This window comes from Caretta caretta, chromosome 2, assembly GCF_965140235.1.
Source record: "Caretta caretta isolate rCarCar2 chromosome 2, rCarCar1.hap1, whole genome shotgun sequence".
Taxonomy (NCBI): Eukaryota; Metazoa; Chordata; order Testudines; family Cheloniidae; genus Caretta; species Caretta caretta.
The window spans coordinates 123934341-123953385 of NC_134207.1; the positions used below are offsets into that span (position 1 = coordinate 123934341).

The 19045-nt window shown below is 42.4% G+C and overlaps 1 protein-coding gene across 1 annotated transcript in view; it reads right to left on the bottom strand.

The window, feature by feature from the left end:
* The window catches only part of CDH20 (cadherin 20), a 246230-nt gene extending 228832 nt beyond the window's left edge, over positions 1 to 17398 (bottom strand). The window contains exon 1 of the mRNA XM_048839675.2: positions 17298 to 17398. The gene's annotated coding sequence lies outside the window, so the exon portion shown is untranslated. The remainder of the gene's footprint in view (positions 1 to 17297) is intronic.
* Positions 17399 to 19045: the final 1647 nt, after the last annotated feature.

A 19045-nucleotide genomic window follows, 5' to 3' on the forward strand; every position in this document is an offset into this window, starting at 1 on the left:
AGCACGGGCCTTGGCAATTTGGACATCCTGTTGACAATACGGCAGGCTCATGCCATGGAATGCCAATTTTGGGCCGGGGAAACAAGCACAGACTGGTGGGACCACTTAGAGTTGCAGGTCTGGGATGATTCCCAGTGGCTGCGAAACTTCCGCATGTGTAATGGCGCTTTTATGGAACTTTGTGACTTGCTTTCCCCTGCCCTGAAGCGCAAGAATACCAAGATGAGAGCAGCCCTCACAGTTCAGAAGCGAGTGGCGATAGCCCTGTGGAAGCTTGCGATGCCAGACCGCTACCGGTCAGTCGGGAATCAATTTGGAGTGGGCAAATCTACTGTGGGGGCTGCCGTGATCCAAGTAGCCAATGCAATCACTGAGCTGCTGCTATCAAAGGTAGTGACTCTGGGAAATGTGCAGGTCATAGTGGATGGCTTTGCTGCAATGGGATTCCCTAACTGTGGTCATAGAACGCATATCCCTATCTTGGGACCGGACCACCTTGACAGTCAGTACATAAACCATAAGGGGTACTTTTCAATGGTGCTGCAAGCACTGGTGGATCACAAGGGACATTTCATCAACATCAACATGGGATGGCCAGGAAAGGTATATGATGCTTGCATCTTCAGGAACTCTGATCTGTTTGAACAGCTGCAGGAAGGGACTTACTTCCCAGACCAGAAAATAACTAACTGTTGGGGATGTTGAAATGCCTATAGTTATCCTTGGGGACCAAGCCTACCCCTTAATGCCATGGCTCATGAAGCCATGCACAGGCAGCCTGGACAGTAGTCAGGAGCTGTTCAGCTACAGGCTGAGCAAGTGCAGAATGGTGGTAGAATGTGCATTTGGATGTTTAAAAGCACGCTGGCGCAGTTTACTGACTCAGTTAGACCTCAGCGAAACCAGTATTCCCACTATTATTACTGCTTGCTGTGCGCTCCACAGTATCTGTGGGAGTAAGGGGGAGATGTTTATGGTGGGGTGGGAGGTTGAGGCAAATCGCCTGGCTGCTGGTTACGCACAGCCAGACACCAGGGCAGTTAGAAGAGCACAGGAGGGCGCGGTGCACATCAGAGAAGCTTTGAAAACCAGTTTCATGACTGGCCAGGCTATGGTGTGACAGTTCTGTTTGCTTCTCCTTGATGAAAATCCACCCCCTTAGTTCACTCTACTTCCCTGTAAGCCAATTGCCCTCCCCCTTCGATCACTGCTTGCAGAGGCAATAAAGTCATTGTTGTTTCAAAATCATGCATTCTTTATTAATTCTTCACACAAATAGGGAGATAAGTGCCACGGTAGCCCGGGAGGGGTGGGGGAGGAGGGAAGCACCGGGTGGGATGGTGGATGAGGGGAGGAGGGAAGGACAAGACCACACTGCACTTCAAAACTTATTGAGTGCCAGCCTTCTATTGCTTGGGCAGTCCTCTGGGGTGGAGTGGTTGGGTGCCCAGAGGCCCCCCCGCCACGTTCTTGGGCAACTTGGGGAGGAGGGTGGGTGGATACACAGGGGCTGCAAAGGTGGTCTGTGCTCCTGCTGCCTTTCCTGCAGCTCCACCAGACGCCAGAGCATATCAGTTTGATCCCCCAGTAGCCTCAGCATTGTATTCTGCCTCCTCTCATCACGCTGCCGCCACCTCTCATCTTGCTCATCCCTCCTGTCCTCACGTTCATTTTCTGCTTTCCTGGACTCTGCCAGTGTTTGCCTCCACACATTCTGCTGAGCTCTTTCAGTGCAGGAGGACTACCTGAGCTCAGAGAACATTTCATCGCGAGTGCATTTTTTTTGCCTTCTTATCTGTGCTAGCCTCTGGGATGGAGATGATAGGAGGAGCGTTGAAACATTTGCAGCTGCGTGAGGAAAAAAAAGGGAGAGTAGTATTTAAAAAGACACATTTTAGAGAACAATGGGTAGACTCTTTCACGGTGAGCCAAGCTGTTAACATTAAATAGTACATGTGCTTTCGGTACAAGGTCGCATTTAGTCTTTTATATTGAGGACCTGCTGGTTTGGTGTGAGAGATCACACACGCAGGGCCAGGCAACAGAATTTGGCTTGCAGGCAGCCATGGTAAGCCAGTCTTTCAGCTTCTTCAACCTTCATAACATGTGGGAATGGTTTCAAACAGCAGCACCCTCCTTTCCCATACCAAGCACCCATTGGGTTGGCCATTTAAAAGGAGGGGCTGTACTGGCCGTGAATGCATCCCAAGTTTTCAGGGCAAATTAATCATTAAACACGCTTCCTTTTAAACCATGTATTATATTTACAAAGGTACACTCACCAGAGGTGCCTTTTCCAGCTTCATGGTCCAGGAGCCTGCCTTGGGAGGGTATTGGCTCCTTGGTGATAAATAGTTCCTGGCTGTCGGGGAGAATGGTTTCTCAGCTGGCCTGCTGTGTGCAATCCTCCTCCTCATCTTCCTCGTCCCCAAAATCCTCATGCTTGTTGCGTGAGACTTCCCCCTTGCAGGTGTCCACAGACAGGGGTGGGATAGTAGTAGGGGCGCTCCCTAGAATTGCATGCAGCTCATCATAGAAGCGGCATGTCTGGGGCTCTGACCCAGAGCCGGAATTTGCCTCTTTGGTAGGCTTGCCTGAGCTCCTTAATTTTCACACAGCACAACTGCGGGTCCCTGTTGTAGCTTCTGTCCATCATGCTCTTGGAGATTTTGGCAAATATATTGGCATTTCATCTTTTGGAACACAGTTCTGATAGCATGGATTCATCTCCTCATACAGCGATCAGATCCAGTACCTCCCGTTCCGTCCATGCTGGATCTGCCAGCAGATCGAGGGGCATGATTGTTCCCCTCTATTTGACATTGGTGAGGCCTCATCTGGAGTACTGTGTCCAGTTTTGGGCCCCACACTACAAGAAGGATGTGGAAAAATTGGAAAGAGTCCAGCGGAGGGCAACAAAAATTATTAGGGGACTGGAACACATGACTTATGAGGAGAGGCTGAGTGAACTCGGATTGTTTAGTCTGCAGAAGAGAAGAATGAGGGGGGATTTGATAGCTGCTTTCAACTGCCGGAAAGCGGGTTCCAAAAAGGATGGATCTAGACTGTTCTCAGCGGTAGCTGATGACAGAACAAGGAGTAATGGTCTCAAGTTGCAGTGGGGGAGGTTTAGGATATTAGGAAAAACTTTTTCACTAGGAGGGTGGTGAAACACTGGAATGCGTTACCTAGGGAGGTGGTGGAATCTCCTTCCTTAGAAGTTTTTAAGGTCAGGCTTGACAAAGCCCTGGCTGGGATGATTTAGTTGGGGATTGGTCCTGCTTTGAGCAGGGGGTTGGACTAGAGGACCTCCTGAGGTCCCTTCCAACCCTGATAGTCTATGATTCTTTTGCGATTCTGGGACTGCATGGTCACCTGTGCTGATGAGCTCACCACGCTGGCCAAACAGGAAATGAAATTCAAAAGTTCCTGGGGCTTTTCCTGTGTACCTGGCCAGTGCATCTGAGTTGAAAGTGCTGTCCAGAGCGGTCACAATGGAGCACTCTGGGATAGCTCCCGGAGGCCAATACCGTCGAATTGCGTCCACACTACCCCAAATTCAACCCGGTGATGTCAATTTCCTCGCTAATCCCCTCTTTAGGGAGGAGTACAGAAATCGACTGTGAGAGCCCTTTAAGTAAAAAAAAATGGCTTCGTCGTGTGGACGGGTGCAGGGTTAAATCAATCTAATGCTGCTAAATTAGATCTAAACTTACAGTGTAGACCAGGGCTAAGGATAAGAGAAATTAAGTATTATTATCATCCCCATTTCACAGATAAAGAGATGAAGTTCAGAGATCTTGACTTCTGTGAAACTACACATATGCTTAAAGTTAAGCATGTGCTTAGGCAATTTACTGAATTGGGACAAGAGAGATTATATAATTTAGGAATGCTGCAGTTTGTGATAGAGCCAGGAATTGAACTCAGGTCTCCTGAGACTTATTCCAATGTTCCAATGTCTTCACCACATGATCATCCTTCCTCAAATAAAACAAAAGCAAGCTGTTTAATCTGAAGTTTGTCTATTTACAGAACAGCATCACGTACAGTATTATAAAGACCTGCTATAAACATTGCAGTTTATAGCATCTCTGCATTTGTAGTTATTGAGTTCTGACCATTATACTATTCAAATTATAGCACAGGGCTCAAGTAATAAATCCTGAAGCCCTGGATCAATTTTTCCTTAGCCTTTACAACAACTGAGTAAAATCTGTGTCAAGGCCTCAGAATCTAGCCCTTAATGTCATGTCTATGTTGCTCAAATATATAGAACTCTCATTTGCAAGTCCTCTACAGCTCTGAGGCCATACGTTGTATCATGTGGATGCATGTAGCACAGTCGCCTTGAGTTCAGCATTATATTCCTGGACGTATGGAAGTTCATTAATAACTAGTGTGGCTCTCTGCTTACCGACTAACCAGGCTGATGTATTTTTATCTCCAACTTCTCTCATGCAGTGGCTGTGACGACATTTCAGTCACACAATTAATCTCCAGAGCTATAAAGAGCCATTGGACTTTTAATTCCAGATGACCGTATTTTCATCTGTTACTCACTGTTTGAGTAGCATGTGTGTCACATCCTGAGGTCTGACCCAACTACATATGGTGCAACTCAAGAGTGGGAGAGTATATGTACCATAAAGACTGGTCTCTGCTTGGCTAATCTATAATGTAACAAATCCAGGAGCAAGCCATCAGCCAGGAATCAATGAGGCATGGGGAAGCTCCAGACAAACCACATACACCAGCAGCTGGGAAAGGGTGGCATAGCAGCATGAACACTGACTCTTTGCCTTTGGAGGATACCATTATGTACTTGGGTGATTCTCCCATGGCTGGAAATGCCAGCTTTTCAAGCAGAATCTGCTGGCAGAATGGTGCAAAGTGGCCGTCCTATGCCTCAGGATCTGGCCCTCTGTTTTAAAACTGATATTATCAGTGGCCAAATGTCTTTCATTGACGACATTTATATCAGATTTCTGTAACGAGAATAAGTGAATGCCAGTGAGCTCCTGTCCTCTCATTCTATTAAAAAACTGGATATTCGCTATTTAAAAAAAACCAAAAAAGCCTGTCTAAAACTAAGTGCATGAACAAACAAGACATTTAAATAAAAGTTCCAATATTCTTATTTAAAAAACTCCGAAAGCACCCAAACCTCCCCCCACCTATCAGTCATTTCCACTCAAACCATCTGCACAAACAGCCTGGAAAAATAGATGAAGTTTTACACATGTTCAGAAGTTCATTAATTCTGGGTTCTATCAGATCAGGGAAGGGAGAATGAATCTCAAAGTTAAAGACCCTTCAAATGATAATGCCCTGCCACCCTACACACCACATCCTTAGATGGCTCAGTTGACCTCAGTTACACTGGCATAACTCAAAAAGAGAGGTGATCACCAGGACTCAAAACTATTTAGAATTGCATAGGTTCTTCACGCTGTATGGAGCCTTGGGTTTCATCCAGAAAAAAAAAAACAGGAAAGTGGGAGGGGGATGGCAGTGCCAACTAGCTACAATATCACCTGGCTGTGGCAAGCATCATTGTTTCAAAGAAATCCCTGACATTTTACAACACTTACATCTCTGGGATAACTTGAAGTTCCTTTACCACTAATTATGGAACACATGTTGCTTCAAGAATTTGACAACATCCTTTTTTTATCTTTTTCCACAGGTAAAGATTACACACGTTGACTTTTTATTCAGCATATTATAAATTCATGGATGTAACACTGGTTTTTCTTTTCTTTCTTTTTTAGTGAATCTTGTCTTAATGGTCTCAGTTTATAAACACCTGCCCTAATCCAGCCATCATTACTCTCTCATAAGATGTTTGCTTGAGAACCAACCTTTGGAATCAAAATCCTTCTTCAAACACCGCAGCCTCACACAGGACCTGGTGCTGTATTTGGACCTGCCAGTGCAGACCACTGTGCCTATGTGCACTGGCACTGGAAGAATGGCACAGGGGCTGGGCTAGATGATCCCAGTGAAGGATAAGAGTGAAAGACAGCAAATGAATGAAGGAACATTTGTCAAAAAATATCTTGGGAGAGAGGTGGCGCCATGTCTCTGGGGAAGGAGCAGATTTTCAGGTATGTTTGCATAGCGCTGAGCAGAATGTGGGTACCAGGAGAACGTAAAGAATAAAAGTAATAATAAAAGGGAAAAATCAAACCCTCAATGAAGAAAAAAAATAATCAAGGTCAGGGGTTCTCAAATTTTGTCATAGTGAGCCTCCCTAAGCTGGGCAAAAGTATAATTGTGCCTCCCCATAGCTCCCAGGCAAGGAGTAGCTCCTGTCCCCATCAGCCAAAGAGACCCCAATGCCTATGGTACTTCCTCCTGGTGTGAGTGGCTGAGCTCTAGCACCAGAGAATGGGGAGGATAGCCATGTCCCAGCCTGAAGCTTTTCCAACTCTTTCTTCAGGGCTTTTCACTTGGCTTTCTTGATCCCGCAGGACCCCCTTGGGCTGCCCAAGAAGGAAGATGACCATGAACACCTCAACATAGGGCCCATTGGCCAGCTTCTGGGGCTGGAAGACTGCACAGAGCATCTTCTCCTTGAAGCAGCATATTTCCATCTCCTCCTCCATTTGGGGCTACATGACCACCCCACTAGGGTGGCCAGGGCACCATGGTTCTGCTTCTACACCCCCTGCACATCCCATAGCTGGTTGCTTTGTTCCAGAGGGAGGAGGCATGGCACAGGAAAAAGATGAGTTGCCTGGCTAGGGTGGTGGTGGAGGGAGGCACCCTTTGCTATGGGGTTGCCAGCTGGCAGCTCTGTGGGACAAGAGCAGCACCTTATGGGTGAAGGATCTTGGGTGTAGCCGTGCTCCCATGTTTCCCTGGCCAGCAACAGCATTTGCATCTACTGCACCATGGCCTAGAACTCCCTATCCGGCCTGTCTGCCCCACCTGAGTCTGTCACTCCATGGCAACCCCCGTGCTGCCACCGGCTGCTTGGCTGTGGGTGTAGCATGACAAGCTGCGGTCCCAGGGCATGTCATTTTTGGCTCTAGCACCATTACCTGGGACAGGGGCATGACACCTCTAACTCTGGGGAGGGGCACTGCCCCCTATCTGTAACCTGGCCCTGGACAGGCTGCATCATCCCATACCTTTTCTGTGGGTGACTAAAGGCAAACCTTGCCCCCTGCCCTGCAAGATCAGGCTCTCTGAACAACCATGCACATGGAAAGGCTATGCAAATCCTGCACAAGGTGGTGCAGTTAGGTCATGAGTGTTAATTGGTGCAGGCTCAGAGCCATTGGGTATGCACTGGATCACTCCGACAGCACTATGCTCCAGGCCAAAAAACAGGCACCTCCCCTGGCACATACCTGTGCCGCCCTATAGTCTTAGAATCTCCGACTAGGTAAAAAATGTCTTCCAAAGGCCTCGCTAGAATTGCTAATAAATCAGGGGAACCATTATTACTTTTATTATGTGAGCAAGTAGCAATGCTTGTCTCAGGTAATGTTTTGCAAATTAACTAGGTTATTGGCTGATCTGATGAATGCAGTAGATTGGGGTTTATTGTTTTACGAAATTGTATGGTAGGCAAAAATTCACTTGGAACATCACCATCATCACTTTGCAAATTTTTGGATTTATAGTGCATCTGACATATAGTAGTGCTGCTGCTCAACACAGATTACTAACAACATCAGTATCACTGGTCATCTGGAATAGTGAATAACGGTAGGACTATATCCTAGACCTATTCCAGGCTGGCAGAGAAATCCACTCACCTGAAGGTTATTCTCGTGTTTATTTCATGCGAATGAACAAAAGGAGACTTTAGCCTATCCGACACATTGTGTACTAATGCTTTTCAGGACTGAGCTCTGTGCCAGGTATTCTAATTCTGTACATAATTCCCCCTAGTTACAATGATAGGTGAATCACACACTGTCTCTATATGCTCTCCTGGAACAAACTGTGGCTGTGACCCTGAGGGAAAAAGTGTACTTACATATGCACAAGAAGCCAGTGACAACTGGTATTCCAGTTTCGCTTTTATTGTAATAAATTGTGTTGCGATTGAGTCTAAACACTGCTTTTATGTCAGATTCCCCTTACAAGTTTCCTCTTCCTAAAGTCAATATAGAAATTGTGTAAAAAAAGAAAATTCAGCAAAAAATAAAATTTATGACGTGTAATTATAGATATTTTATAAAATATCAGAAACCCAAATACAAGAGCCCTTTATAGATCCTTCTTACAAAACATGAAGAATCTGTATTCATTCATACACACACACTTTTATACAAATACTGCATCTTTCTATTTATCTAAATGATGAGTGAATTTTATCATTTGTGACAAGATGGCCTATGTTAGTCTGGTGGGTCTTGCGCTTTTCTTGGCAGGGAGCTAAGATGCCACCCTCTGCCCCTGTTCTTGGGGTGTCGATAGCCCAGGAAGGTGGAGAGGGGGGAAGCGGGGGAGAGGTCTGGGTTTGCTCCTCACTCTGAGCCCCAGCCCCTCTCAACCCCTGTGGGTTCTTACCTTCTTCCCCCTTGGGTGGGGTACCTGCAGTCCTTAGATGCTGGGTAAGGGAGTCTTCCTCCCCTACTGGGCAGGGTCCCCCTTACTTCAGTTCTCTGATTTTCCAAGTCTCACAGCACACCTCCAAGCTCCAGTCCTCTCTCCTTCCTCCTCTTTTCTGTTTGCCTGAAGCAAGGGGTTTTATTAGGTTCCTAACAGGGCCTTAATTGACTGCAGGTGCTCCAATTAACCTGCAGCCACCTTCTAGTCTACAGGGAACCATGCCTTAGTTAGCCTTGAGCTTATATATTTCCCCTCTAGCACTGCCCCACTGCTCCCTGGCCCTCCTATATCACATATCCCTTACATAAAAAAACCCATAGTGGAAGGCCTTGAAAAAATTTTGTTCTCGACTAAATTGTTGAAAGAAATCATCATAACTGTGCTGACAGAAGAGGAAAAGCTTTGCACATTAACTATAATACAGCAATATTTTAAAAACTTGATGTCTTTCCTGCAATACATTGATTCAGTCATTAAAGCCCACAGATAGTTAACTAAGTTAAGAGTAATATTGGGAATTGAACTGCACCCGATGTCTTCAGATCTATAGAACCTACATTTTCACAGTCTTAATGATCTAGTTAATGAACTGGTTTTCAGGATACGGCTTCATACGAGTTCTGCCAGAACAGAAATGCAAGTATTGGTGACTTTTACCTTAAAAAGAGATTAGCCCACCCTGAGTCAGATTCTGATAATCATAATGAGGAGTGCCTTATTGCACAAGCTGTTCCATATTCTTCAATGGGTCTACTGCACAGTGAAGTACTATTCAGTGTGAACAGCAATATCAGAATCTAGTCCGAAGTCAGGTATAGGTTTTTGTGGTACTAAGATATTTTGCCTTGGAGCTTATTTCACAAGAAAAAAAAACAAGAAAAAAACCAAACAATAACTTAAACTGACATAGTATATAAGAACAGAAGTGCATCATTTTTGCCCATCAAAAGTAAGTCTTTACAATACAGATGGTGCTAATCCAACATCCTGATTTTGAAAAGTCTCAGGTTGAGATCTGAATACTGTTATTCAGACTAATCTGTTTTACAAAAATATCATCAGGTGTAGATTGAATTTCATCTCAAGAATCTATACAAAACAAATCTCATTTCTTTCATCTTCATCTCTATAGTTACCCTTAAATTTTCAAAGCAGCGACCAAGGTTATGCCTTCATTGCAAAAACAACAACAACACTCCCACACAGTGAGACAGCTCACTGTAAGACTGTGTTGGAGACAAGGTACTGTAGCTTTTACCTCAGTGTAGCTACTCAAGGTCAACCACTAGTGTGAGGTATAGGTTTGACCTTAACTAGCTACACTGAGGTAAAACTATCTATGCCAGATCTCTTCTAGGGTTTGACACTGAGATAGCTGTCTTGATGTTTTACAGTGACTTCCAACATCACACACTTTACAACTAACTATGTGTGACTCTTTGAAAATATAGTGGCTTAAACTGTGTCTGCTATGCATGTAAATTAATAACCATATAAATTGCTTATAAATACAGCTAATCCTACTTGCAAAAGACAGAAGCAAAAGGAGGCATGTACAGGTAGCCTTCTGTTAGCATCTACACCATGTCACTGTCAGTAAATAACTGAGCAATAATAAATGATTTACCTTCAAGGAAAATGAAGGAACTCAACACCTATTAATTTGTGTCTTTCTGTTCCTATAATTGCAGACAACGTTGGATTCTACATTGCTTAACTCTGAAATGACTTACCGGGGGTTCTCTCTCACCACCCTCAGGTCTTTCATCCTTATGCTGTTTCTACCCTTCTGATACTTCCCTTTTATATATAATATTTAATAAATTAAATGTCTATAATAGAATGCTCTGATAAGCTCTGAGAATGCTCTGATAAGCTCCAGAGGCACTTACAAGACTACAAAACGCCACATCACTGCTTATCAGCCACACAACACCAATAGCTAACAAACTATGAAACTCTGCCAGCCAAACCAAGCTTTCCTCCCAAATGCTCAAATGTTCCCCTCAGAGACAACCTTAGTAAACAAAGGCCTTGTAGCACTCCTTGAGCAATTTCAGACCAAAAGGAGAAGCGAAACTTTTCAGAACAGTTCTCATTAGTCTCCTCTCTCCCCGCTTCCTGGTACTTGTATAATTATACAGCACAGTTTTCAATTATTAGTTTATACAGCACTATCAGCTGAAGACTGTTGGCAAATACACAACTTTAGGAATTCCCAGCAATCCACACAGTGATCTATGGAGTTCTATTGAAAAAAAAAAATCTACCAAATCCATCAATATCCCTTCTAGAGCCCATAATCTGAGCTGTGGGAATTCACACTGTTTACTTGACTCCGTTGTCTACACTTTTATCCTAATTTCTAGGCATGTAGCAAATGTCTACTTTACACAAATAAGGCACGTTTTGCTCCCACTGAAGCAAATGAAGAAACTTCTACTGAGACATTCCAACACTGTAATTTTCAAGAGCAGGTGTGCACAGCATTTTCTGAAAAAAAAATAATCACACCTATTTAAGGTTAACCTATTTAATCACAAACTGAGTCACCCATAATCATTAGTTACTTTTGACAATCTTGTGCTGTTCTTCCATAATGCAAATCTTACTCTCTCTCAAAATTCTGTGCGAATGAGATGGTGAAACTCAAATGAAAGGAACCACTTTTTGCACATTCAGCACTAAATTCTGAAATAAAATAACAGAGCTAAAAAAGCAACATTTATTTTCAGAAACATGGATCACTTTCTGCCTTTTCACACCTGATCCCAAAACAGATATAGTGAAATGCCAGAAACACCATATTAAGTGACATGGTAAAATGCCAAAAGGTTCATTCTCACATTTAAAGGTCAAGATATATTATACAACAGTCCTGTTCCCCATGTGGCTTACACTTTTTACATAGCCCCCTGAGACTAAAATGTTCATTGATCACTTGTTATAATAGCATCTGTCCAGGTCAGCTGGTGTAAAATGGCACAGCTCCACTGAAATCAGCTGAGGGTGTGGTCCATCATCTATAAAAGTCCTGCTGTTTTGCAGAGAAGATGAATGTTTGGTCCTTGTGGAACATCTTCATAGGGTAAAAGGGGAGAACAGGATACATTTAATCTTTATTTTATGAAGCTAGTTGGGGCTATCCATGAATTCACTTATTCTTTTATTAATTCTAGTTGCATAACCTTGGGGAAAAATAAGAACCCAGGTATCTCCTTCACTCACATCCATAATGACTTAGGCAGCCACCAATAGGAGGTCATGGAAATGCTGAAGCCTGATGATGGCTGGTGTTAGCTACATGAGGGTGTTTGAAGAGGGATACACCAATTGTATGAATCCTCCCAATCCTAACATTTTTTTCATCTTTCTAGTCACACACAAGGTTTTGGGAAGCCTGGATTCAGACAAGGCCGTGAGGGCGCTTGCTCTATGTAGCACCTGGAAGCATGGTAACATGAATATGTTTGTAGTGTCTGCCGTTTTCAAGGTCCTCTGTTTTTTCAATGAGAAATCCAATGTGCTGTTCCAGTTTGCCTCTTTATTATCTTTCTGCTTAGCACTATCCCCTACCTTTGAAATCCTCTGTTCCATTTCTTCCCTGCCATTGGTCAGGTCATTATATGTGCTCAATAGATTAGTTTTCTGTCCAGTTCTTTCTTCCAGCCTACTGAACCTTGCTTGCAGCTTTACTGTACAATTGAATGTAATTTCTGTAACTATTTTCCTAGCAACTTGGACAGCGGGAAGTTCTTCTTCAGAAAGGTCATTTGTAGGTGATGCTCCCTTTATTTTGTGATTGTTTTTTGTGCTGAATTACTCATGACTGCCAAGAATTCTGACAGTGACATGATTACATTTCTAGGGCTGGATTCTCCAGTCTGCTAAGCCCATTTTGAGGTTAAGATTGTGCATTTGAGTCCAACAGTAAGATATTAGAGGTCTGCATAGTGATTAGTCATATGTTGGAATTAAAAATTAGTTTGTGGTAGAAAAAAGTCTGTGAGCACATTTGAATGGCATGATTTGTGGATAAGGCATGTGAACTGAGGATGTTGTGGATGTTATTGTTGACTAAACTGGTGATTCCATTGATGTGTAGTGACTGTGCCAATGAGAAATGCACTTGAGCAACCTTAGAGTCAAGAAAAACAAGTTACTTTTGTAGCATAACTAAATAAATCCACTAATGAGAGCAATCAAAATTTGTCTGCCAAATTTATTGCCAACGCACAGCACCCACATTTGTTGAAAAGGCCATACATCAATCAATGCCATTTGCATGCACCAATCCACACTTTGTTTTACATTTTGAAAGAGCATCTTCCACCAGTGTAGATGCAACTGTTGCCTTCAAAAATGAAAACTTACTTTGTATGATGAAGAAACACAGAAACAACTTTGAAAAAGATATCCCGTAAAAGAAAAGACATAACAATAAAGAACAGAAATAAATTCACCTGTCAACCTGTCACGTACATTCAAACAGCTCTGACACTTACTGACGCCTGAATGTGCCAAGAGTATTCAAAAGTACTACAAATGTAAGTCACATATCTGTAGTTAAAATAATGTCTGTACAAAATTCATCATGAATCTTCTTTCAAAATTATTCAAGCATAATAATACCTAACAAGGACTCTGGAATATCAGTTCTAGCCACACAGCTGAGTGAGGAGGGACTTTATAATTAACGTTATGGCTCCTCCCTCTTCCCTCAGCAATGAATATAATACCGCTATTGGTCTAGTGGATAGGAAAGAGATTCAGGAGACTTAGGGAACCACTTAATTCCTCGTCCTTTTGCTACTCTTCTCATCCGTTGCTTGTCATATTAGGTTGTAAGCTCTTGGGGAATGACTTATTATGTGTTTGAACAGTGCCTAGTTCAATGGAACCTCGGTCTCTGGGTCTTTCATTTCTATTGTAAGACAAATACATAATAGAGCTGGTCAAAATTTGGAATTTCCAACTCATGTAAAACTCTGATATTTAGACATTTATTTTCATCCCAAATTGGGACAAAAAGTCAAACTAGCAAAATATTTTCATGGCATGAAAAGTTCCAAAAATCCGTTGATTTGGAAATGTCAAAATGTTTGGTTGGACATTGTAATGTATGCACCTAAGTTGATACAGTGACTTATTGGAGTTGTAATTTGTGTGCCTCATGACCTCATTCTCCTCTGTGGACCACCTGATATCTCTTGTTATGCACCATGGTCATGGGACTCCAATGATGCTCTGCAGCAGTTCAACCAGAGAGGAGACCATCATTCAATGCTGAACTTATGCACCATGAATTGTTTTGATTTCGTTCAACAAAACATTTCAATTTGGGTGGGACCATCCCAATATAAAATATTTAATTTAGATTTTCCCCAATAGAAAAAGCAAAATATTATGGCAAATTCAAAGTTTTCCACAGACAGTTTTGATTTTGCAGAAACTGCATGTTAATGGAAAATTATTGACCAGCTCCCATAAATAAGGGTAAGAATTATCTTCCCCTCATTAAGTGTATTCTGTAGATACTGTGAAGAAAGAAAGAGAAACTACTGCTATGAGGTAAGCTATATTGGGAGCTAGCTAGATATTGGTAGAGAAAACTGTAATGGAGTCTGAAAAAGCCATTACTGTCATTCCATCAGCAGGAGAATGAGCTACTGCAACTTCAGAGCTCATATGATGATGTTTGCACAGCATGGTCCCTTCCTGATTAAAACAAACAATCAGATTCCAGGGAAAGTTGGACAACCTCCTTCCCAGCCACTCATATTGTTCCACCTCAAAACAATCAGTAAACCATATTGTGTGCATATCAGGAAGCAGGAAGGAGAGTTGGGTAGTTCTCTACATCTACCATGTAAGAGAGGGAATCCAGCTTTGAGATGGGGCTATCTGTGTTATGTCTTCACAGGGAACCTTTATTACTGATCCCCCTTTCCAAGCTGAAAGGGCCTAGTAAAAATAGCCTCGGATCAGGGAGCTTCAGAAAAGGTTTTCCGAGGACCCACTTTGCAGCTAGAGGTAGCCAGAGAGGCATGTTAAGGCTCAGCAAGACTATGGTATCTGAATTAGAGAGCTTCTGCTAAGGGACTGCAGCTGAGAAAAAGCCTGATTCCTGCAGCAGAGTTATGAAAGATTGAACACTTGCAAGTTCCAGTCACCAGAAGGAAGCAAGGGAAAAGGACGTTCACTGGCTGAGGGATGACAGAAAATAAGAGCCAGAGATCCAACAAGGAGGGGACAAGTTGAGACCTTGGAAAGTCTCTCCAGGAAGAGGACAAGAATCAGAATGGAAGACAGTGGTACAGAAAAAGAGTATGTAGTCCCTATTTTGGAAAGAGGATTCCCCCCGCCCCCATGAAAATATCCTTCGTATGGAAAAGAGATGGACCCATGAATTTAGATCATGAGGGTCCACTGCTATTAATTGGTTATTATGGGAAATCTGATGATTATATTATCTCTTACCACTATTTTATGTTGTTTTGTGTAACATTTAATGATATACAGTACACTGTAACTGTAACCTTTCTGCCAGTCAGTGTTGGCAGTAACAAGGGCCAGGTTCTGTATCTAGGGGTTCCTTTTCAATAATTCAATACAAAACTGTCTCGAGCTCCCACCGAGTGACCTGGGACAATTACACACCACCCTCTGGGCATCTCTAAAAGGCAATACTTCCCCTCTCGCAAGCACAGAGTCTGAGTGTAGCAAGGAAACTTTTAATAAAAAGGGGGAAAGCAATTTGGCATTAATTTGGGAAAACTCCACAAACAGGGTTCATAAACCATGAACAAAAGACCCATCCCTCAAGTAAGATGGTCAGTGTCCTTTTCCCTCAGGTTAAGTCCAGCACAAAAAGTCCCTTTAACATGCCCGTCTCTTCTCTGCAACCCACTCACAGTTGCTGTCCTTGGTCAGTGCAGACCCGGAGTTCAGAGGTGCATCTGCAGAGTTCACCTCCCACCCTGGGTGAAGTAGGGGTAAGAAGGCACCTTACTCACTCCTCTGCCCAGGCACTCACTCACTGCTTCTCTTCATCAGCTGGCCAATTGCCACACCTCTCCACCAGCCACCCTGCTGGCTGATTGCTGCACCTCTCTGTGGGGCTCCACTCTTGTCCTCTCCGCTGACCACCCTGCCAGCCAATCACCAATCCTCTGGGATGTCTCCAGGTGTCACCACTTAACACTCCGCTCAGTGATTCCAGCTCTCAGTGACTTCAGCTGTTACAGGGGGGATCCTCACTGCTGGTGCACAATGGGCAATCTCTTGCAGCAGACACACTATCCCAAAGAAGGTCTAATGCTTAGACCTGGTTATCAGTGATTTCAGCTCTGCAGTGTGTAACAAGACTCAGTTGTGTCTAAATTAGCTTACATAACGTATTTTCTTATATCTGTCAGACACAGAGCAAAGGTTAATTCTTGCTTTATGGTCGCTGTGTGCAAGAATAGCTCTTAATTGAACTCACTGAGTATTAGATGCCTACATGATTCTAACAGGAATCTCAGGCTTCTATAGTACTGCTCTCCAAGGTCTGTGGAGGTCGGGATGCAGTCGGTAGTGGCTACCAACGCCACTGAATTTTGTGCATCACTGCTCGCACAGGCTGAGGACTATCCAAGACAAAGACAAGGATTGACTTCAATACCGGTGTGTTACTAGACTAATTCTCTTGAGTACAGTCATTATTATTGGTTGTGACATGCTCAAATGAAGATATTACTTTATTATTAATATTCGTACTGCAATAGCACTTAGTGGCCCAACCCAACATTTGGGCCTCATTGTGGTAGGTGCTTCACACCCGCATAGTGAGAGACAGTCCGGGCCACAAAGAGTTTGTACTTTGTGCACTTGTAAATAGATAAACGATAGAGAAATGGGGAGATAGGAAACCAGAACAGAGAAGGGAAGTGAAGTGACTTACCATGGTCAAAAAGCAGGGCAGAGGCAAAGCTAAAAACAGAACCCTCATTCCAAGTCCAGTGTTCTGTGTACTAAACCACACTGTCCCCCATATGCTGCATTAAGCTGCAGCTATGTTCTAATTATAGTATAGAACATTTTGCTAGCAAGAACAATTATTCTGCCACTTACCCTTCCTTCTGCATTTCCACCCTGCCATCGCAAACCTGTACTGCTGTTTATAAATTAGTACTGCATTTTGGAAAACTATATTCTTACTATCAATGGAGACGACGACTTCTTAGATGCCAGGAAGCAAGCTTAGTTAATCTGTCATTCCGTGTACTGAAGGCCAGCATGCATTTTAGCTATTTCTTCTTTCTGGTAGCTGGTATGCAACTGCAGTTTTAATCTTTAAAAATTGTTTTCATTCATACGAAATGTGAATGTGGCATCAGAAAGACTATGTGCACTGAAAAATTCATGAATCTGCTGATTGATACATGGAGAACTTGGTATATGCTATGGTTGGATGCAGCTGGTGAGATAATCAGAAACCCACTCATGAAGATAACAGCTATACCACATATATATGAGCAACTACTACTTGAACCCTAATTAACTTAACAAAAATGATCTACTGCTATCTAAATTAAATTGTGCTGTGCTAGAAGGTAAAATACAGTAATTATTCAGAAGACCACAGATCATGTCAAAGCATTTAATTCATTAAAAGTGCAACCTCCAAACTGGTATAGCAGTGAGAGAGACAATGGTAGTAGATGGAGGAGAGTACTTACATCAAGGAAACATCATGCGCTGTAGCATCCTCCACTACATAAAACAGTCATGCTTTGTTGTGGACCTATGCTGCTCAGTGCCGACTACACAGGAAGCCTTGCAAAGGATGATCACTTGCAATGGAATGGAAAGACAGGGCAGACAGTTAAAGTATGACTTTTTCTTCATTCCAAAAACAGATACAAGTCACTGATCCTGATGTTACTGGCATTAGGATGGATGATTTATTAATTTATGGATTTTTAAATATTAATTGAATTAATATATTTAGCTGCCTTGGTGATAAGTGCAATATCTATTAATAAAAGTAATTAAGAAATTGCAGCGTATCATAACTTGTTCACAATTTGATATAGTATGTAGACTTTTGTACCTTGGACAACCTCCTCCTGCTTAGCTCCTCAGAGTGTCCATCTTAGAAAACTAGAGCTGCATTTGGAGTGTAGTTTTCAAAACTGTTCAGAATTGGCCTAGCTCTGCTCCTAGTGATGTAAATGTTAAAGCTAAAGCTGCTGGGGAATTATTTTCTAGTGAAAAAAACAATGAAAAGAGTGTTCATTTTCGTTAAAAACTGAAAAAGTTAAAGAAAAAACATTAATTGAAAAACTTAAAACACACAAACTGAGGATTTTTCAGCTTTTGGTTGCAGAAAATGGAACTGTTTTGGGATTGTGGGTGAAAAATTTTGGTTTTCAAGTAGCAACAAGTTTCTGGGGATTTTGATTAAAACTCTAACATTTTGTGCAAGAATGTCTCGTTCAACAAAAAAACCAAAATATCTGTTGAAAAAACCTTTTATGGAAAATAATTGGCTGACTTCAGAAGGAGCAGAGTTAAATCAACATTAAATTATTTTGAAAACCCCCACATGTAGTGGCTTTTTTGAAAAAGGCAATCTCTTGAGCATGATTGCGCTGATACAGCACGATGCCTCATGAACCTGCAGTCTTTGTATTATGAAGACTAACATCTCTCTGTTAGGAATGGATATTTTACTGCTTTAAACTTACAAGCATTTCTTACACACCCACACAGAATGACTCTATTTGTTTAACTTCTGCCTATTCTCTGATGGACTGCACCACACTGAGTCTAACACATTGAGCAGTGCAACTGCATTTGTGCATAAAGTAACCTCAGAAGGGAAGGGGTTCTCATACACCAGAAACTCAGATTCTTACTGTTGTCTGTGGGGGAGAAGCTGCAAAGGCAAGAAAACAGCAAAGGAGATGCAAATATGACAGTGCAAAGACTTCCAGTGTGATTAAATAATCTGTTTCACATGGAAAAACATGGATTGTGATACAATTTGCACTTGAACATCAGGAACAGATACTGTAGGTTCCTTATTCTCTTGATAGACTAGAGCAAAATGTTCGCTTTCCACCTACAACTTTTCAGATGCTGTGGCTAGTTACTGAAACAGCAGTGGAAATGGAACCTGATTCTGCTTTATTGTAGTCAATGGGTTTTTGCCCTTGACTTCAGTAGATGCAGGATCAAGCAGATTAACAGTACCTGTATGTTAGAGATCATATTGTGCAATACAAGGCTGTATATGCATAAAATCTCTATGGGCATTTTACAGTCTTATTACATTTACTGTATTGTAATGCTTCAATATTAGAAAGTCTTGTTATTTTTTTAACAAAAAATAATTTTTTATTTACTTAATGTTAGAAATTCTTATTATTTTTGTTAATTTGTTCCAATTTTTATGGCTTGAATTATTACAGAACATTATCTC